At 42.1% G+C, this 21117-nt stretch overlaps 1 long non-coding RNA gene across 4 annotated transcripts in view; it reads left to right on the top strand.

Annotated features, from left to right (window-relative positions):
- The window catches only part of LOC125397778 (uncharacterized), a 44010-nt gene that overhangs the window by 8761 nt on the left and 14132 nt on the right, over positions 1–21117 (top strand). The window contains exons 2-4 of one of the 4 annotated variants that reach the window (XR_015735460.1): positions 4576–4727; positions 15729–15894; positions 18129–18367. This is a non-coding gene — a long non-coding RNA (uncharacterized LOC125397778). Of the gene's footprint in view, positions 1–4575; positions 4728–7405; positions 7523–15728; positions 15895–18128; positions 18368–21117 lie in introns of all 4 variants that reach the window. The other 3 variants (XR_015735461.1, XR_015735459.1, XR_015735462.1) reach the window with 3 other exon arrangements.

Here is a 21117-nt window from a genome sequence, read left to right as displayed (position 1 = left end):
TAGGTCATCGCTGCAGATCCCCAGAGATGTCCCTTGTGGTCCCTCGTGGTTCCGGGGCTGTTATGGATAGCCGGCCCCACGTGAGCAAAGGTAAAGCCGACAGGGACAATATTAACTGGAGATGTAACAGAATCATACAGCTTGATCTTTCTTGCTTTACACTGGGGTTCATGCATCCAAAAGCCACGTTTTAGGGAGTCCTTAGGGTAGCTACTTTCTCTCTGTCTTGGTCTTAAGGATTTTGTTTGTTTGTTTGGTTTGGTTTTGGCGGAATACGGAGGAGAAAGAACATGGGCTTCAGCCCATAATCGTGGTCTGTTGTGCACCTTTTCGACTTCCTGGCTCCTTTCCAGTAATGGGCAATTTAAGGAGGAAGTAAGGACACCTACCTCTTTTCAGTTCTGAAATAATGACTCCCCATTCTTCTAGTCTGTGATTTCCATAATTTCATAAAGAACAAGGGCTATCAAATATCTCTTCATGGGAAAAAAAGTGAACTAGTTAAAGGAAAGTTGGGGCAAAATAAATTCCTCTCTCTTAAATCATTAACCAGGAATTGTTTCGCTCTCCTTTCTGTGTCCCTTCCAGTTTGTTCACTCCTCAAGGGGAGACAGAACAGGGACCTTTATAAACACATTAAAGATTTCCTTCTCTTCTGGGCTGTGAAGCTACATGCATTTTTGTACCGTGAACTTTCTGAAGATCACAGAAAGAAACTTCATGGCCCTTGCTGGCACTTACCCTCTGTTGCACAACAATTTGCACCCAAGGTTTTCTAATAATTAAGAAATATCAATGACATTTTTTTTTCAATAGGGAAAAGATTCCCTTTCTTCTGTTTTGAGCTGCTGCTGTTAGCCCTAGAAGTTTGGTCTCCTGTACATGAGCATGTCCTACTATGCAAATGTATTCAGCTGGGATGGGTGTAGATCTTGTTCTGTACATAAACATGTATGCTTGTGCATATGTATATTTGCATCACGTGTGAATATGCTATACATCAATTTCTTGGATCTACTAATATTAGAGGACTTTGCTAGGGTGTAGTTCTTGGAGACCTTCTGTTCAGCAGAAAACCTCTGAGTAACTGTGGCACACACTAACCCACCCCAAGAGGCCATTGCAGCCAGCATCTTGATACAGTGTCAGCCAGTCCTTTTCATGAGATAATTTAGAAAGGACCACATTTTCACAAAGCATGTTAATGGTGGGATGTTGGTGTTTCAGTGGATGAGCTTTTGCGTGTGAAATTAAAGTTAAGTTTCTCTTTGAATGGTTTATCAGGATCTCTGTCCACAGGCTTTGCTAGGAGAAGGTAGATGCTGAGGGGATGGTTCCTCTTTTAATTATTTAAAGCAGATGTTAACATAATATTTTAAAACCGGCCTTTTTGGAACACAGGAAATAATCGTGTCTGTCAACACCCACCTTTGGGACTGTGAAAAACAAAACCCAAAATACAACTTAATGGCTTTCATAAAAAAAAAAAAAGTACTCAGTTAACAGTTAACTAAAATATTGCCTGGCACCCCTTCGAAACTCCTCCTCCTCTTAAGTAGAGTACAGTTTGGTAATATACTCCACATATTTACACATGATGTAAATATACATATGCACAAGGGTAGATGTTTATGTACAGAACATAACAAAATATATACATACCCCAACTGAATATATTTGCATAGAACATGCCCATCCATGTGCAGTATACCGAAGTTCTATGATTAACAATGCATTAAATAGCAGCAACTCAAAGCAAGAGGAACTGGGTGTATCTGATGCTGAAACAAGTCAAGATTTCTTTTCAAATGCGAATTGGGCTTTTGGTAGCTGACACCCCAGAAAAGAAGAAGAGATTCCTATCACTATGTTAAGCCCATTGAAAAAGTACTCTGCCCTTAAATAATGTGTTTTGTGTAGAATTAAAAAATGGCAGCACATTTTTAAAAAGGCACATTTAAAACATAAACATTCCATCTAAAGTCAGATGATTTTTTTCCTTTTGTCCCTTTTTCATACATTAAATGCTATCATCTTAGATCAAACATTAAATCCCGATACGAAGAAAGAAAGAGCAACAATTTTGTTTTACTCCCCCCATTGTAAAGAAACCACACTGCGGTAGTGACTATTATAGGCCTCGCTGTGCACTAAAAGGTGGTCTGTAGGCGAACACTGTTCAAGAAGCAAATTTGAAGTATGTATTTGCCCTTGAAATAATTTGCATAGATGTGGGGTGACGTATTACATACTTGCTTCTTTTAAGTGGTATTTTGAATCTTCAGATTTTTTGGACGCTTTATTTTTGTTGTTGCTGTTAGGGATTACCGTCAAAATGAATATATTGACATTCATTGGCAGGACTCCAAACGTTCATTTGTGTTAAATAAATGTAAAGAAATGTCGGACCTGAATTTTCTTTTTTGAGGTCTATTGGTCCTAGTTGAACAAATCAAAATGATAAAGTTTTGAAGTTTCCTGAATCTTGTGATCAGGGACATTTTTATGAATGATTTTTACACTGATATTTTAAAATAATCTTGAGTCTTTATGTTCAAATAAAAGTACATTTGCCTTGCAAAATATATATGTTCATGGTGACAGTGATTCCCTAGTGTAATTTGTTATTATTTGTTTGGAAGAGCACTTAAAAGGTTTATGACTCATCAACGATCCCCAAATATTAGTGACAAAAATGTGAACTAAAAATTAGTTTAGTCCAATATTTTTTTAAACTTTTATCCTTAATCTCTTTAAAAGTTCAAAATTAAAATGGTGGTAATAACACATCAAAATTAAAAACAAAACATTTTTCTCTAGTTAGCAGTTTAAGATGAGTTTCAAAAATGTTCTTTTTTTTTTTTTCTAAAATTGAGCAAGTTTCCTATCTGCTGCTGTGGTGTGATCTGAGGACACGGGGCTACATATTAACTTAAGACTGAAATGTTCATTCAAACATTCCTCTGAAGAGTCATTCACCACAACATGGGAAAATAACCTTTTCTGTCAATTTAATTAATGAAGTGGGTAAAGAACTAGTTAGCAAGCTCAAATTACACATGTAGAGAGATTTGTAAGAATAAAGACTTTGGCATTCATGGCCTAAAAGCAGGCAACTATAATATAGCAAATAAAAAACCCCAGAACGTAGGCATCCAAGATTCCATTTCATTAAAAAATTTGGCAGTTAAAGAAAAGAAGGAAAAATGCTTATTAATTCAGGGAAGTATAAAATGTTGACAGATCTCAAGTTTCATATCCAACTAGGCTCGTAGAAAACTGCGGGGTGTTGGTGGAATATAAGTTATTCTGTCAAACCATTTTTCATAAAGAATTATCTTCTCAATACCCTCAAATTTAAACTCAGATTCATAGACTAGTCTCTCTCTTTCCCTTCCCCCTTTCTCCCTCCCCATTTTTCTCTTCCATAGCTGTCTCTTGCGTCTCCCACACCAAGTCTGTAAGCATTTGGGGGAGATGTGTAGTGGGGCTCAGCAATACCTAGGGAGGTATGAGATCTTCAACCTCCATCCTTCCACTTCAGTGGTACAACTCAGTTATCCTAGGATCTGGGGCCTCTCAGAGCCTTACTTTACTTCCTCATCCAAGTAACAGCATCTTTTAAAGAGACAATGCCATCTTCAGGCATCTTATCTGAAGAAGGCAAAAATAAATGGGAGAATTGAGTAATTATTTGTATAATCCAGGTATGTCTGCCCTCCCTCTCTTCTCACCATTAAAAAAATTAGTGAAAATTGTGCAATCTAAATCTGCTGTCGTAGTGAATTCGGATGATCTGGACTAAGTCTGTCAGCTATCCAGTGGTGACTCGTCCTTCTAGCAACGTCCACAAAGATGGGCATGCACCCTTGCACAGATGGATGTGTACCCCTGCATATATGGACGTGCACCTCTGCACAGAGCTGAGACCAGTGTGTCTGCCAAGACTTATATAAAGAGGGTTGAGGGGCCCAACTTACCAGACCTTGCCATGGATACTGGTTGAATTGTTGGGTAGCCGTCCACCTTCCTGCTTTGACTCGTTGAGAGTTCACATGCACATATCACACCATGCTTTGAAGTAAAGGACCCAACTGGGAACACTAAAATTGTTTATATTAAGCTGTAAATTATTTTTTTTCCATTTTACTTGTAATGAATTAGGGTCTTAGTCTCTTTGGATGATCAGACTTGGAAACATTTGTTGAACAAGTCTTCCAGGCTTTTCCTGTTTGGGGGGGCAGTTCTCGTCGTGTAATCTGGTGATTTAAAGACGTAGCCCCCTTACACTTTATGGAGGACAAAGTTGAGAGGAGGAGAAAAGACAAGGTTAATTATCGTGGGTGGCAATGGGGCTGGGGACAATTTAAAGTGGTGTGTAGAACAGCATGGCATTGAACCGATACGGGTTTAGCTAAGGAACATTAGGAGACATTAATTACAGGCGCCTTTAAAAGTCTTATCTAGTTGCAAATATTGTTGAAGGAAAGGGCACCTGGACTTTTTGTTGATAAACTTTGCTTTTATTCTGAAAAAAAATTCCTGGAGAATCATGTCCCTTTCGTTACTTTGCAGTCCTCTAATTAAACAAGCTGAACACTGTTCCGCCACACACAGCGGGAACACTGCAAGGTAAACAGAAATGTGTGTTAGAGGAGAAGAAAACCCTGCAGAATTCATGTCTGGTGCAATCTCTGGAGAGAGGAGGCCGAGTGGACTATGAACTGGTAATGCTGTCTGTTTATTTATAAAGTTGTTGTTTTTTATTATACTAATGGAGATTGCATTAACCTGGAAAAATGATGATACTCTTCTGAAAATTTTAATGACTCCTGTTTTCAGTTGTACACAAACGTTAGAGAAATACTAGGTGACATATACGCCTGCCCAGAAATTAAATGTGTAGAAAGAGATTAGCAAATAAGTGCACGGTGGCTCCTGTAATGAGTAGGTGTTTAGACATCAAGGTGGTGTGCCTACCAGATTTATTAACCACTTAATGTTTTTTTCTTCCATGGAGTTTTTAAAAACATTTGCACTATACAGCTATCAATGACTGTTCCTCATGCCAGACCATTCCCAATAAAATGATCCATCCACAGATTTAAGGCAAAACAGAACAACACACATACGGTCAGAAATGTCTCGCAAGCTCAGTATTTACAAGATTTTCTTTAAAAAAAAATACCTATAGGGCTATTTACTTTGCTTTCTTTTCCTTCTCGTTTAAGAGGCCAGGCTGGTTCTCCCCATTGGCCATCGGCCTCTGTGGAGGCTGTGGAGAGGTGGCCATGGAATTTCTCTATCTTTCACCTGCGAGTTACACGCATTATTCTGCCGCTCAAAATAAGCATTCCCGATGAGTTGCATTCAGTGAGCGCCTTTCACAACATTAGTACAGAGCCGAGGTACAAAAGAATATTAATCTAATACATTCCAAAATTCAAATACTTGTGATTAATAAGCATTATTATCTATAAATAAGGCCCTAATGATACTTTGGCAGTGTTGTAAACACAAGAATCAGAGGCAATTATTGTCATTATTCTTCGGCAAGCACTTCCCATGAATACCAAATGGGGGTTGCTGTCCAGCTACTTGGCAAGTAAGGTCCCTGTAAAGAAGCAGATGTTGGCCAATCAGGACTGGCCACTATCAGCTGCCTTTAGCCTGAGCCTTAAAGAAAGAAGAGAAAAAGCAAAGCCCCAAACTCAGACACTAAAAACGGTTGTCTTGTGATTTTTCAAAACCTCTCTTTATTATAAACAAAAAGAGATAATGGCTGCCGCCCATTCCTGACGTTGCAACTATGGTGCTATGTGGTAGCAAAAGTCTCATTTGTGAGACTCTCAGGCCTTCAGTGATGAGGGTTCTTCGAGGAAAATCAATTGTGAATAGGAAGTGAATTGGATCAAGGAAGGAATCCCTCAGAGGAGTATGGCTGAGACCAGGGCTACACCTCTTCTCCTTGCCCAGGCCCCACCAAAGTTCCTGCCCCCCACCCCCACCCCCATCTACTAAACACTGCCTGCCTACCAGGTTTCTCTAACTCTTGTGTGGTTTAGGAGTAGCTCCAGTTGAACTTATGTCTCATAGAAATCTCTTCACGGGGCCTGGGCTGTGTATCTGCTCTACACTCCAGGTTTTAGACATCAATGCAGGACCAAGTGCATACATGATCTGTTCTTTGCTTGTAGTTCAATGATGGTGGGTAACAGCCAAATTGATTTATGTGGATATTAAAAGAAAATATATATATATTGATATATATCTTCATGTATATATCTCTTCATACACAATATATATACGTATATCCCCATAAAGGATCAGTGCATTTTAACCACTGGGTTAGGTTTGTTTTCTATTTCTCAATGCTCGTCTGAGCTTTTTGCTTTAAATGTGGTACAGTTCTGAGTAGCAGGCCTTGAGAAGGTGTTGGATTGGTCTCTCAGGGTATTATTGTCTTTAGGGTAACTCAGAGAAGGCAAGGGCTGGCCTTGGTGGGATTGGGGAAGCGGTGTTGTGAAGGGCAACCTCTCTCCTGACTATGGTTGTTGGCTGTCAATTCAGCATGATTGTGTTCTTAGGGAGAGTCCTTGGTAGAAGGAGTATCAACCTGCTGGATGTGAGATTATCTCATTTGGGCTCATTCCCAATAGACATCTCGTTAGCGACACTTTAAATTGGGTAAGATTTTCCCTTTGTGCCCTCTGGGAATGAAAAACAAGTTAAGGTCATTGTTTTCACAGTGGACAGAGAGGGGAGCCTAGGATCTGTGAACATAGGGAATATTCATTAGGCCATCTCTAGAACTGTCCTTGTTACCCTCAGTCTGAACTTTATCAGAAGGGGCAGGTGACTTTGTCAATGTGGTCAGGTCACTGTGCCCGCGAACACATGCTAAAGCCAGGCTACAGAAGGCAATCATGTGGGTCCTCACCTGGGTCCTGTCCCCTTTCCTGTCCCTTCTCTTGTGTGTTGAATTCCTCGGCCTGGGTTGGAGGACCAGATTCCAGTCCTGTGTGCTCAAGTTCTTTCCAGGGTGTGAGAAAAGGTGAACTCTTCTGAGAAAGCACCTCATTTAGGAGCAGGGTGATGCAGGGGTTTCCACCATCATAAAGCCCCTGCGGACAGAGGCACTAATAATAATATTACTAGAGTTTACTAAATAAATGATAATGAACCAGGCATTAAAGCTTGAACCTTATCTGTATTCTCCTACTCGAATGCTGTTCAAGGTGGACTTTGTATTGAGGATTGACAGATGCACCAGCTGAGTGACACAGGGCTCTGCCACCTGTCAAGGTCATGGTATGGTGATGCTGCGTTTCCAAGTTGTAGCTTGTCTGCTAAAGACGCTGTCTTCCAATAGCAACGGTTTACTATTTTCTGAATTTGTGTGTAGGTGAGGGGACATGTGTGCCTCTGCTTTCTGTCCTTGCTTCTGCATCGTGGAGTTCTCCGGACATGGCTCCTTCAGGACCTCTCTATGTTAGTTTGCGAAGTGCTTCTGTGTCATTCGGTGAGTTCAGGCCCCTCACCCCATTTCGTAGCAGAACAAAGGTGGCAAACGTTCCTAAGGCCACATGACCCTTTGTGACTATGTCCTCCCCATATCCCTGCCCTTTGTGATAACAAGAACAGAAGAAGGTTCCCATCTTAACTTGGCACAACTCTACTGTGGATGCCGCATTCACACAGAAGCATGGCAAGTTAGACTAAGCCTCTTGGCAAGAGCATGGGTGTATCTACACTCCCTCTTGTACTCCCCGTCTGGACAGAAAAGCATTGGCTTCTGTGTCTCCCAGCACCCTGGGGAAAAATAATTACTTACTGGTGGAGAGCAACACCCCTAACCATGCATTGATTGCTGGCACAGGAGCCTTTGACCTTCTTGTGAGGGAACCTGAACCAGTGGTGATGGACAAGCCTTTAACACCAGCTTGACTAGTGAGTGACTATGGCACATAGGTAGGACCACTGCCCAAACTTCTAGGAGCCGTGACATTGCTTGGGAAACAGTGGCAGTGTTTCATAAGCACCTGGCATTGCCCACGGAGGGCGGATTCTGAGCTGGCCTTGCCTGCATCTTCTCTGGACTGTGAGCTACTGGTTCATGCACTGACCTGGTGTGCAAAACCTGGATCCTGGCTAGAGAAAGAAAATATGTGCTTTCATCTGGAGCCAGAGAGGACATATGTTCAGCTGTGGAACTCTGTGAAGCAGGGGTACACCACTCACGGGAACGGGGACACGCAGTCTGTGAAAACTTCAATTACGACTTCATTTTTACATGAGATTTTTCACGGCTGCCCTGGGCCTGGGAGGGCAAGATGCTATTTGTAAAGGTCAAAGTGAAAAGTTGCTTGCCTTTCAGAGAATGCTTCTTACCTAGCTGGTTCATTATTTAATAGTCTGTCTCATTCCCAGGAACGATTGGAGGCAGTCCATGGTGATGAGATGAAGCAGGCCAGAGTCAGGGGTGGCTAAGGTGTGGTAGTAAACACTTTCCTTCTCAGGCTCCAGCCGCACGGAATTCCAGGAGAAAAGGATCTTCTTTCTCCTTAACAAAAAGACAAAAAGTTGTGCAATGAGGAATCATTCTTGGTTATTTATAAATACAAAAACAGAAAAACAAACAACAAACAACAACAACAACAGCAAAACTTCAGAAACAGAAACCAAAGCAATGCACCCCCATCCCAAATAACCCAAAACATTTTCAACTTGGTTGCTGTGGGACTTGAAAACATTTCTTAGCCATCTTTGATACACACACACACACACACACACACACACATACACACACACACACACATATGTGTGTGTGTATGTGTGTGTGTATAACATCAAAAAATGTTGGGAGGGGAACTTATTTGGTACCTTTTGGGTACCTTTTATTGGGTGTCTCAGTGAAAAAGCTCATCTTGGGTCAGATAAATTTCATATCAGAGAAAGGCCTTACGATCTTCTTTGAAAACCATTAGTGCTGACCATTGCATGACATTTTACTCCCTACGCTGACTTCCTACAAGCTACTTCGACAGTTTGAAAAAAAAAAAAAACATAGATGACAGTTTTTCCAGGAAATCAGCACGTGATCGATGCTCCACTTCTGACTGTTTATGCTTTTGTGCAGGGCACAGGGGCTGAGGAGAGAGAGCACAGGGAAATTTCTCAGGCTCAGGGACTAGAAGTTTCTGCACCCTCTCCCACAGCAGCTCAGTGCTGAGATTACTACAGTGTAACACTTTTGGGGTTCAGCTTTGCTCATCTGTTCAATCTGGGTGTGGGATCGAGCTGACCTTTAAGTCTCTGTCTACCGAGATTCTCAGAGTGTTGGGAATTTTCTGTCATTTAGAGAATCCGTTAATGGAGGCATGACTTCTTGTCTGTGGTTAGATTCGAACTGATAGGGAACTTGTGTGCAAAGAATACAGAGCACTCCGCTGTGCAGCATAAATCAATAAGTGGAAATGTAGCCATCGACAGCATTTGTATTTCCCCCTATTACAAAGCGGTACCATCTCTTTGAATACAATACACTTTTATGCCCCATTAAAGCGTGCTTGACATAGCTTTCAACTACTTGCAAATGCTGAGAACTTGAAAAACATAACATTTACAAAAGATACATCTGGTGCATATTTATATGACTTGGAATAAGGAGTCATTTAAATACTGCTGAGCCATCTCCATATTAGGAGAAAAGATATTCCAGGTCCATATGTGAAATCGCTAGTGAAATATGTATAGGTTTCAATTTCTCCTGCACATTTTCTTTCCTTGACACATGTTAGAAATATGGAAATATTGATTAGGGATTAAATCATCTTTTTGAATCATTGGAATCGCTTTCTCTCTGAATTTTATAGATTGCACCATTAGGATGAGTGTATATTCCCGAGCTGGTAAGTTTTGAGAAAGAAAAACTGCTTTCTCTGGGGCAGAACTTCTTAACTTAGGGGCCATGAATCTGTTAATCATTAAGAGATGAGGTTTAGGGCCTCTGAGAAACCCCTGAGTTGGTACACGTGCGTGAGTGTGCGCGCATGTGTGTGTATGTGTGTGTGTTTTATTCTCTTGCAGAGAATGCTTAATTCTTAGCAGTAACTAGAAGGGGCTTACGACCCTTTGCTAGTGGAAAAACTTTACCTCTAGGAAACCCCAGGAACTGCAGTTTTTAAGTATCAGGCAAGCCCACCCTGGTCTCCGTGGGCCTCCTTAATAGAAGGAAAGGTGGCTTGATGTCCTGAGATGCTTTGTCCTTGTCAGACTGGAGATTCTGGAGTTGAGCTTGGGAGGAAGTGGACTCCATTTTTCTGTATCCTCCATCGGCCAACACCATCATCTACTTTTGTTTTGTGAGTCTGCACTTCTTCTCAGGCTGTTCCTGGGAAGGTTCTGTGTAAAAACAGGCGATGTTGTTTGGCTGAAGAGTGTAAGAATACTGTAGAGATGTGACTGGGAGAAAAGACCACTGAAACTGTAGAATGCCTTGTGGTACAGCATATGAGACACAGAGCGCTCCCCTCCATCTCTCTCTCTCTCTCTCTCTCTCTCTCTCTCTCTCTCTCTCTCTCTCTATCACACACACACACACACACACACACACACACACACACTTTAATTCATGTCATGGTTTCGCTTTCAACTGAGAAAAGTGAGAAAATCAAGGATGCTGTGTTCTCTATCACGTAAAAGAAAAAAAAAAACCAAACTGACTGCGTAAATGATTTCAAATCTCCTTGTCAATTTCCTATCTGTTGTCAGTCTGGATGATTTCTAAATCAGAAGAACTTGGGGATCTGTTTTCCCATCAGTTCTGAGCCTAAGGAATTTGGTGATGGAGTTCTGAGCCAGGAAATGGTCCTGTTTTGTATTCAGAGGCTCTGAGGCTGCGCACAGACGCCAGGGTTTTGATAGATTCCCTAAGATTCCCCAGGGGATTTCAACCTCAGAGGTCAGATAGGATTTCTCAGAGGGGCACTAGGAGAATGACAGAAGCGGCCAAGGAGTTTTGTTATTTCTCTGCAGACTTTGGTGACGTGATCAGCCTCTAGCACGCACACTTCTCATGCAGAGAATTCTTCCAGTAGACATCAGCAGCCTTGGCCTGGAGGCTATTCTGCATTTCCGCGGATTTGGGGTGGCACAGCTCCGATTTCTCAAAGGCTCTGGAAGTTTCTCACCTTGCGTTTAGCTACTGTGTTGTCACATAGACCCAACTTTCAGAGATAGTGGGACCCCATTGTTGGGCAGTTCTTGAGAAGCATCCATTTGAAAGGCCCCCTTAGGTTGTTATAGAGCCCTTGTGATAATCATCATATCTGTGTTTCAGCTGAGTGTGTGGCCCAGCCTTCCGTGAAGGCTGTACCCTAGATCCCAACCTCAGAGGTCCCAAACCTTAATTTTCCTGTTCTTTTCTCTTTCTCTAAACCTCTGTCTCCTATTGCAGATGGGGTGTTGGCTTCTGGGTTAAGACTTTTGGGAAGACGGCTCATGGGGAGAAAATAAAGTTTGAAAGGGTCTTACAGGGCCCTGTATCTGTACTGATGAACCTTGTTTGATGTCTGGCTTGTGTGATACATATTAACAATCCTCAGAGACCAGAGAACCTGGGGGCTTATTAGTAGTTGATTTATTTATTACTAACACATATTTCTAACATTTGACAACTTTTCATGATCAATTAATAAACGCGCGCGCGCACACACACACACAGAAAGAGAGAGAGAGAGAGAGAGAGAGAGAGAGAGAGAGAGAGAGAGAGAGTTCAGGATTGAAATGTAGACTAGGATCATAAGGACTTTGGGAGAAGTAACATAAGCGAGAAGCTCTTTAGGAAAACTGCTTTGTAAGTCAAAATTAGGCAACAATTGCAGTGACTCAGCACTGCTCTGCAGTCAGAGATCGTGGTGCTTCTGACAACATGGAAAAGGCAGCCAATGGACTTCTGGGATGCCTCGGGGAATGCTCCCTGGCCCCTAGTCTGCGTTTCCCACTATGCATTACCATCGTTTCGGTTTTGAAATAAGGGTCATTGTTAACAGAGGTTTCTGTCCCACCGGGTCCCACAGCCATTTAGTCCCAAATAAACACACAGAGGCCTACATTAACTATAAACTGATTGGTCTTGTAGCTCAGGTTTCTCATTAACTCTTATAACTTATATTAGTCCATAATTCTTGTCTATGTTAGTCATTTGGCTTGGTACCTTTTTTTGCGAGGCAGTCACATCTTGCTTCCTCTGTGATTGGGTCACGACTGTAGAATGTGCTTCCCTCTTCCCAGCATTCTCATTGCTCAGCCTATACTTATCTACTTCCTGTCTGGCTACTGGCCAATCAGCGTTTTATTAAAATACAACGGACAGGGTACAGACCATTGTTCCACAGCAGGCCATCATGGTCACGTTGCTCAGATTGGATATTACTATTATTCCTCTTCAGAACTTGAGTGTGGAACCCCAGCTCAGGGAGGTTATATGTTTTTATAGAAGAAAGCATGTCCTTCAGATTGGTCATCTAGCTGTCAAAAATATCAAGGAGTATTTTTTTTTAAATCTCACAAAAGATGGGTATTTCATCAATTACTTATGTGAATTCTTGAGCAGTTTTGCAAAGTAAATAGGAAACAGTTCATCCACAGATGTTTTACCACCATGTTCTTCTGCAGCGAGAACCCCAAGACCAGAATTCTAGATTCTTCTGTTGGTGACATTGAGAAAATATGTTCACAGCATTACAAAGATAAGCCAGGATGGTGTCAGTTGTCAGTATTTTTATTCTGGGGTTAGAAAACATTATCATTGTTATAATAAAAACTTTTTTTTAAAAGTCCCAGTTGTTCTCACAATATTCTTCAAGGGGCTAAGTTTTCTCTTTTCGGGGTGCTTTGAGCCAGCAAGAGTTTGTTGGTGCTGAGGGTTGTTAAAGGAGACAAGAAGTTTTTTTTCCCCCAGAGGTGTAATTCACTACAAAGAAAGGTGTGTACCGTGAAATTATCCCTCCAACTTTAGGATTCAGGGGTCAGTGAGTGGAAGACCGACGGTTTGCATTGCAGATACAAGTCTGAGAAGCAGCCACGTTGTCAATAACTCCTATGAGGAAGTACCACAAATTGATTAACAGAGAAAAGTGCATTGTGGAGCACATGCTTCAATGGCTGGTCCATTTGGGCTGAAGCGAGTGAGTGATACAGTCAGCTAAAAATTCTAGTGAGGCGGGGGAACTAGTCAACTCTGGAAACACATTCAGCAGGGCTAAAGTTTGAAACATGAATTGCAGGGTCCAAGCAGCGACGTCAAAATCAAAGAATAGTGTGAAGAAATATGGGCACAGCCCCCATGCCTTTTGCAAAGTCACAGAACAGATTGGGAGCATCTTTTGAAAGGACTTGAGATGAATGTGAGCTTTATGGCTAGGAAAATAAATGGAAAGACTTTAATCAAAATCTAGAGGTTTACAACCCCCCCATGTATGTATGTATTTATTTAGAAATATACATGTGTTTTGAATAATAAAAGGCTTTCCTTTCTCTGAGTTTTGCTGGGTGTTGAAAGTAGCTAATATATTTTTCTGCACTCTTACCTGGCTCAACTGAGGCAGCCTTTAATGCTTCTTCCTTTGCCTCTGATGTCCATTTCTGTGTATTTTCTAAGCAGCCAGTACTTACGTATTTTGTGCAGAATTATTTTTGGTAAGGACCTCTTTAGCCCCCACCCCGCCCTTTGCAGTAGCTTGAATGCTAGTTCCCTATAGTTTGGGCATTTGACTACTTGGTCCCCAGTTGGTGGATGTTTGGGGAGGCTTAGGATGTGTATTCTTGCTGGAGGACACATGTCACTTTGGGGTTTATAAGGCTTGTGCCTTTTCAAGTTGGCTGTCTCTGTTTCCCGTTTGTGGTCCATGCTGTGAACTCTCCGCTGTTCCTGCTGCCATGCCTGGTGCCTGCTACCACGCTTCTCTGCTGCGATGGTGGTCCTAAGCCCCAAGCCCCAAATCAATCCTTTCTTTATTTGTTGCTTTTGGCCATGCTTTTTTGACACAGCAGTAGAGACATAACCGATACCCTGATACAATTCTCTCCTCTTAAAAGCTATCTACTCTTTGACACTTTTCTTCTTTGTATTAATTACTCTGTTTCCCTTCTTCTCAGTGATTTTGCTGGAATTTCTTCTCTGCCTCATCATCCCTCTCTCCTCTCCATATTCCTTAAGCATCTTTTGACTATACTGTGTCTGTGATTTTCTCGTCTCTCTGTTCTCTTTGTTTTTATGGATGTAATACATTGTGTTCTTTCATAGTGGTTTATTTTAAAAATCCTAAGCTACCTATAAATTCAAACCAATATACAACAATGGAAAGTTACCTTTTCATGCAGTTTTTTTTTTATTAACTTATCAAGTGGATTCATTTCAAAATGTCTTTTCTGTAGTTCCCCAGATGGGCCTCTCTTTTCATGGCCATAGACATCTTCCTCCATTGCTGCTTCAAATCCTACTTTATTTAGCAGGCTTTGAGCTTGTGCTATGGTACCCTAGGTTGAGATTTCTGCATTTCTGACAGTGATAGAGGGCTTAGTGCATTTTCTTCATAGCAACTATGTGTACGCCCGTGGAGGTTTGGGTGTAAAATATACATCAAGTGCTGAAGACTTGGTCTCAAGTTGGTAGGCTCCTGAGAGGTCATGAAATCATGAGGGCTCAAATATCACTGTGCAGAATGTTCTATTAGTGGATGAGGTCTGATGAGAGGGAGTGCCTTGTAGGGAGGGTATCCTAGTTAGGGTTTCCATTTCTGTGAAGAGACACCATGACCACGACAACTCTTTTTTTTTCTTCTGTTCCATCAGTAATCACAGTTATTTTAATGAGGTGAAGGTGGTCAGGCCTAAGCATAGTCCATAGCTGTATTAGACTCTGTCCTACTGCCAGGATAAAGCACCGTGGTCCAGTCAGCTTACAGAAGTGAAGACTCATACTTCCAGGGGGATTGGAGAACTCAATATCAGTCTTTTGAAGCCTCAGAGTTCATCCCCAGTGACATACTTCCTCCAGCAAGCCCATACCTCCTATGCTTCCCAAACAGCCACCAACTTGGGACCAAGTATTCAAACGCTAGAATACATTAGATATTTCATTTAAATCACCACAGAAGTATAAATCTCACAAAAGACTATTGAAAATGGAGAAGTTGTCAGGCAAAGTGAGCAAGCCCCAAATTGCACACTTTTCTCCAGACTGGACTTAGGAATATTACTCCCATAAGTAATATATACAGGCTCTCTTTTGTACATCCTAACTGGCATTGGTTATTTTGTTTTTTGTTTACTAATAGCCATTCGAATGAAGGAGACAGTATTTTGTTTTGTTCTGATCTGTGTGTCTCTTTTGGCTAATGAAGTTGAGCCCTTCTATTACATATCCCAAAGCCATGAAACCGCTACAGCAAAGAGAGAAATGCACCTTGGGTTATTAGTGCAGCTCTGATTCCTAACAGCCAAGATAGGAAACAGCCTACGATTAAATAACATGGGCAAAAATATTCGAATGACTTTTCTTTTTTTGCAAGCTTGTTTAAACTTTGTGAAGCAGTTGTTAGGACAGCCTTTGCTGCTGGGGCAGTACTGGTCTGAGCATCTCCCATAGCCTGTGAACTATAAAGGTGACGGGCCTAGCCACAGGTGAGTTCTAAGGATTTGTTTCCCCTTATTTGTCTTTTCAGGGTTTGTTTTGATGGCCTTAGGGGGTAACCACACCTGTTCAACTGACCACAGCAACTCTTACAAAAGAACACAACGAATTGAGTGTCTTACAGTTCCGAGGCTCAGTTCATTATCATCATGATGGGTGATGGGACCCACCATGCAGGCAGACATGGTGCTGGAGAGGTAACTGAGATTTCTACATCTTGTGCAGGCCATAGGAAGTGAAATGAGACACGGGGCATAGCTTGAGCATATGTAAGACTTCAAAGTCCACCTCCACAGTGACATACCTCTCCAACAGTCCTACTCCAGCAAGACCACACCTACTCCAACAAAGCCACACCCCCTAATAGTGCCATTCTCTTTGGGGGCCATCTGAAGGACATATATTGTCTTTGGCACCTCCCCTTCTTCTTCTTCCTCCTCTTTCTCTTCTTCTTCCCCTGCATCCTACCTTCTCTGAGTCAAGCAGCTTTGTGCTGTTCTTCTACTGTGATCTTTATGGCTTGACGCAGGCCAAAGAAATGGGGCTCACTGACTGTGGACTGAAACCTCTGAAATTATGAGCCAAACAATTTTATTTGCTCCCTTATTTATTTTGGTACCCCATCATAATAATGAATGCTAACAGAATAACATGTCCATAGCCATTAACAAAGAAACAAACCAACAACTTTCTAGTTGGACTTTCTTTGGACTACCAGATCTCAAGTAATGACAAGAAGACTTCTTATTAAGTATGAAAGCTTGGCCTTAGTTTAGGCTTATTCCCAACTTGCTCCTAAATCTTAAATTAACTGCTCATATTCATTTATAGTCTGTCACATGGCTCGTTACCTCTCCTCCATATAGTACATCCAACTTCCTCTGTGTCTTGTTGGCAAATCGCCCACACCAGATTTTAACTCAGAGTTCCTATCTCTGCCTACAAGTTCCATCTATCCTTTCTTGCCTGACTATTGGCCATTCAGCTCTTTATTAAACCAATCAGAAGGTGTCTTGGCAGAGGCACATCACTATAGTATACAAAAAGATTATCCCATGATAAAACTTGCCTGGTAGAAGGTAGATCAGAGTTGCTGTTGTGTGTATATTGTGTCTTTAACTCAGGCTCTACGGTTACGACTGTATATATGCCTTGGGTGAACCACAGAACTCTCTGCCTCACTCTGCATTCGCAGACACAATAGAACCCAACTCAAAGGGTTTTGTCAGGATTTTGCATTGGGCATACATCTAGCAAGTGTGTATTTCTTCTGTTCTTGCTAGGGTAGAGCAAGCTAGACCCGGGATAGGCTGGAAATGAAAGAAATAATGCCACTTGTAGTGTATCAAAGCACACACACGCCACTCATCTTATTATGTTTTGACAAAGTCCCTGGACACTGTACAAGACCTGATGCCTCTTTGTAAGAAACCAGGACGTCTCTTTTGGCTATGCAAGCATGAGATTCATTTGGGAAGGAAAGTGATGACCATTAAGAAGCCACTTGGATCTGATGGGGGCGATGGCCACTGAGAGGTCAGCTCCATTGTGGAAAACTGGAGCCATCCAGTCTTTCAGAAAAGAGGAGGTTTATGCTTATTTCCCAAGTTCAGAAAAAAAAAAAGCAAAGCAAAAACAAAACAAACCACACAACCGTTGCTTTTCTTCCCTCCCTGTTGTTCTTGGCAAGACCCAGCAAGTCTTTAACTCACAAATAATGCCGGGCCAGGTCTTCAAAGAGCGCCTGGGCTTTGCTTGCTCTGGGGTTTTCAAACCCAGTCCCAGTTCTGCTGGGGTGGAGCTTGAGGGGTCGGAGGGCAGGCACAGATGGGCTTCTCTCTTCTACTGCCCCACTTAGCATGCAGTGTGGCACTAATGTTGATGAGATCTGGTTTTCTGAGAAACAGTCCGTTAAGGTGGCTGACACTTTAATGTGCTTAAAGGAGCAGCTCTGAAAGTGACCATGGGTGGAAAAGATGGGGGCGGCACTGAGCCTTTCTGCTTGCCTCATGGTGAGGTGGTACCTGATTATTGCATGCAAGTTCAGCTAGACAGTTCCCTAAATTCAGATGGGCTTGCCGTGGGGAAGAATGACTTTCCATCACTTCTGGGTTTTGACACCCAGTCCTTCCCTTTTGTGGTCACCTTTACTCTGACGTGGATCAGAATTGAAGTCTCAGAAGGCTTTGTGTACTGCAAGAGAAATGTAGATTTCTTCTTTGCTGTGTGACCACAAGGGACATTGGTGTCTGTTAGGAGACAATAGGCTGTGTCTTACTGTCCAAATTTCAGTGGATTAAGATATCAGAAATTTATTCCTTACTCTCCCTGTAAGTCTAGTGTGGGTCAGAATGAGGTCTGTTTATCAATGCCATTTAGGATTCTGGAGTGATGGAGGCTCCTTCTTTTCCTGCTTCCTCTTTCACTACAGGGAAAACTTGGTGGATATTGTCCAGGATCCTGATGCGTCTGCTCACTGGTGACATCTGCCCCTTCTCTTATTTCCTGAGTCAACATAACCACTCCTCACTTTGAAGTGACTGGAGACATTCTCCGTTACAGTGAGACTAGAAGAAAGAAGAGAAATGTAGTGACCTGTGCCACGACTCTCCTTAGCTTCTAAATTACGCTACTCTGTGAGGGGTTCTCTTCTTTATCATGGCGAGTGCTGTAAGTATGAATTTCCACTCCCAGACAGTCCAGACATTGCTAGAAGAGTGTTGTCCCATGAGTCCACACAAATCTCCATGAACTGAACTCTTCTGTCCTTGGGATTTCACAGTGTAGTATCTTCAAGGACTCCTGGGACTTTGGAATGCTTTCAGTGACAATGGTTATGATGAAAGTAATAGCTAAGAATAACATCAACAACAAATATGCATGAAGATAAGTCAAGCTCACCATGTGTCCCTGAAGCAGTGGCTTGAGTTCTGCTTTGTTTTCCTATTATTTTAAAAGTGTCTTTCAAGTCATAATCAATAATACTGTTGTAGAGGTTGGAGAGATGACTCTGAGGTTAAGAGCACATACTCCTGCACCCGATCCAAGCTTGGTTCCCAGCACTCACATTCAGTGACTCACAACTGTTTGTAACTCCCACTCTCCCTTCTGGCCTCTGTGGACCTCTACAATCATGTTCAGAGACTCAGATGTAGATATGGACACAGAGACACATAGACACAAATAGACACAGACAGACAGATGCACACAGACACAGGCATGGATACAAATAGACAGACACAAACACACACACACACAGATAGACACACACACAGACACAGACATAGACACAAACAGACACACAGACACACACACAGATAAATACACACACAGACCCAGACATAGGCACAGACAGACACACACAGAGAGACACACACAGAGAGACACACACACACAGACACAGACAGACACACACAGAGAGACACACACACACACAGAGACACACACACAGAGACACACACACACAGACACAGACAGACACACACACAGATAGACACATACACAGACACAGACATAGACACAGACAGACACACAGATAAACACACACACAGACACATACAGACACACACAGACAGATACACACAGAGAGACACACACAGAGACACAGACAGACACACACACAGATAGACACATACACAGACACAGAAATAGACACAACAGACACACACACAAACATAGATAGAAACATACACAGAGACACACATAACTCTAAAAGTAAAATAAACTTTATAAAACAGCATGCGTATGATTACTTTAGCATTTGATTACTAGAAATGAAGACTGAGAAAGCATAGAAAGAGAGGCCTTCTGAAGCTGAAGTCCTCAGTTCATCTTTTGAGATTTGAAGGTCAAGATCGTGCTTACTCCACTGGTAAAATGCTGGTGTTCTGATTCACCAACATCACCACGCTCACCATGATCGTTATCACATAATCACTACCTCCTGCACAATTACCACCACGACAACCACCAATACCATTATTACCATCACCACTACCATTACTATCTTCACCATCGCCACTCCCACTGACTCCAATACTGTTACCATCACCACCACCACCAACTCCAACACTAACACCTCCAACACCACTTCATTTCACCATTTCACCCTCACCATTACTCTTACCACCAGCACCACTTCATTAATCCCAATATCTTGCCATCCTCTCCATTACTACCACCTTCATAACTACCACCACCACCACAACTTTCAGTATCATCACTATCACCATCAACGCCGTCACTGTCACCACCAGCACCGATATTACTTCTTCCAATACATTGTCAGCACCACCGCCATAAGAGTACCCCGGATAAAGAAGCCAAAGCTCAAAATGATACTTGATTACCCAAATATTCAGAAAGGGACTGAGTATCCTTGCAACACTATGTTGCCCAGGTTGGCCTTGAACTCTTAGGCTCCTGATCCTCTTGCATCAGACTCCCAAGTAGTTATGGTTATAGGCTTACAGAACCACATTTGGCTTCACTGTAGAACTTTGTATGTCTTTCTTGCTCAGATTGCAGTGAGATTGTAGGTATTCTGCACTGTTGAAGGCAGATGATTCCCATCTGATACTGAGTCACAGATACCAAGCTGCAGTTGTAGTCTTGGTCGAGGTAAGTATCATGGCTTCTTCCACTCTTATCTATGACCTTCATGGCTTTAACAGCCCATCGCAAGGCTCTCAGACTCTGGTGCCTATAAACATCCTGGCTCACTTGGGGACTGATGGCAAGTAGAGAGAGTCTGGCTGAAGGCTAATGCCTAAGAGTTATATCCTTCTCCCTTCAAATATAAACAAAACAACGGTGTTATTGAATTACCAATCATGTTGGATATTTGTGAGGAATCCCATGTTTCCATCTCACATAATAGATTTTATTCTTCTATTGGGGATTTGATCTCTGAAGTTCACCTCTTTGTGGTTCAATCTCACCAAATAGAATTCTCTCTATCTTTCATTCTTCACCATTAGGAGGAATATACAGCATCATTTTATGGAAAGAAACAAATATCACAAAGCGAAAGGCAATATTTGATGGCTAAAAAGCCCCCGAGTCTCTTAGGAACACTCCCTCGCTGACAAATGAGAAAGGGAAACGATTAGGACTCAGTGCATTGGGACAATAGACACCCACATTCTTTCTCCCATTTCGTTACGAAATAAAAATAAAACATAGTCTTCTAAGCGAGATGGGGAGAGTGCTTACCGAGCCCTGCAAAGTGAGCCACAGACAAGTGCATTGGTGTGGTTTGAGAAAATATAGAGAGGAAATGAGAACTATTTATTTTACTGAACCACCCATCCCCCTGCAGATTACAGCAACTGTGTCCAGGACTGTACAGGCGGAGACTACCCAGCAGGTTAGGTTTTGTTTATTTAGTTTCTGACTGGCAGCTTCAACTTGAGTTGTTT

Source organism: Myodes glareolus, chromosome 18 (assembly GCF_982192425.1).
Source record: "Myodes glareolus chromosome 18, mMyoGla1.1, whole genome shotgun sequence".
NCBI classification, from domain to species: domain Eukaryota; kingdom Metazoa; phylum Chordata; class Mammalia; order Rodentia; family Cricetidae; genus Myodes; species Myodes glareolus.
This window is presented reverse-complemented; position numbering and strand designations above follow the sequence as displayed.